A 1,566-nucleotide genomic window follows, 5' to 3' on the forward strand; every position below is an offset into this window, starting at 1 on the left:
CCTGGCTAACATGGTGAAACCCCGTCTCTACTAAAAATACAGAAAACTAGCCGGGTGTGGTGGCGGGCACCTGTAGTCTCAGCTACTTGGGAGGCTGAGGCGGGAGAATGGCGTGAACCCGGGAGGCGGAGCTTGCAGTGAGCCGAGATCACGCCACTGCACTCCAGCCTGGGTGACACAGCGAGACTCCGTCTCAAAAAAAAAAAAAAAAAAAAAAAGAAATAGGGGTATTCTGCTGTTGTTGGATGGAGTTTTCTATAAATGTCTGCTAAGTCTAGTTAGTTTAGAGTGTTACTCAAATCTTCTCTTTTCTTGATTATCTTCTGTACAGTTTTGGATTTGAAATGGAGTATTGATATCACCAATGATTATTGTTGAATTGTGTATTTCTCTTAAATTTACTCAATCTTTATTTCATGGATTTGGGGGCTCTGTTTTTAGGTGCATATATGTCTATAAGTGTTATTTACTCTTGATAGACTGACCTTTTTGTCATTACAAAAAAATCCTTCTTTGTTTTTAGTAACAATTTTTGTATAAATAGTATTTTATTTATTAGTCTTAACCTCTCAGTCTCTCTTTTGCTTAGCATTTACATAGTATATCATTTCCATTCTCTTACTTTCAATTTATTGTGTCTTTGAATCTAAGTTGTGTCTCTTATAGACATGTTATTAGGTCATAGTTTTTAATCCATTTTGCCAATCTCTTTTTAATGGTGTGTTTAATCCATTTTCAGTATACTTAAAGTTATTACTGATAACTAAAGTAAATAGCAATTTTGTTATTTTTTTCTATATCTCATAGCTTTTTCTTTCTTTCTTCATTTATTGCTATTTCTTTTTGCTAAATTGATGTTATATGGTGAACCATTTTTTAACTATATTTTTGAGGCTTTTAAAAAAGTGCTTTCTCTGTGGACTGCAATTAACATCTTAACTTAAAATTATATATATTTAAAATTATGTATATAGTTAGCAATACCAAATTAAATTCATAATTTGGATATGAATTTTTAAAATATATATTTTATCAGTATCAACTTTGCTGTTATGCTTTTATCTCGTCCTCACTACTTTGTGCTATGATGATTATACAAATTACATCTTTATACAGTATATGCCTATAAACACTTTTACACTTCTTACTTTATGCCCTTGTCTTTTAAATCAGAGAGAAGAGAGTTACAAATAAAATATACAATTATACTCTTTATATTTACCTATGTAGTTACCTTTAATGGTGCTCTTTATTTCTGCATGTAGGTTTCAGTTACTATCAAGTGTCTTTTCTTTAAATCCTAAGCACATCCATTAGTACTTCTTGTGGGGTACATGAAACAGCAATAAATTTTGTTGGCTTATATTTATCTAGGAATGTCTCAACTTTTCCTTAACTTTTTCAGGAAAATATTTTGGATATAGGATTCTTGGTTGACAGTCATTTTCTTCCATCACTTTGAATATGTTATATCACTGACTTCTGGCTTGCATTATTTTTGTTGAAAATATCAGCTGTTAATCTTGTTTGGGGTTCTGTGTTTTTGATGAGCTGCCTTTCTCTTGC

This window comes from Macaca fascicularis, chromosome 12, assembly GCF_037993035.2.
Source record: "Macaca fascicularis isolate 582-1 chromosome 12, T2T-MFA8v1.1".
Classification (NCBI taxonomy): domain Eukaryota; kingdom Metazoa; phylum Chordata; class Mammalia; order Primates; family Cercopithecidae; genus Macaca; species Macaca fascicularis.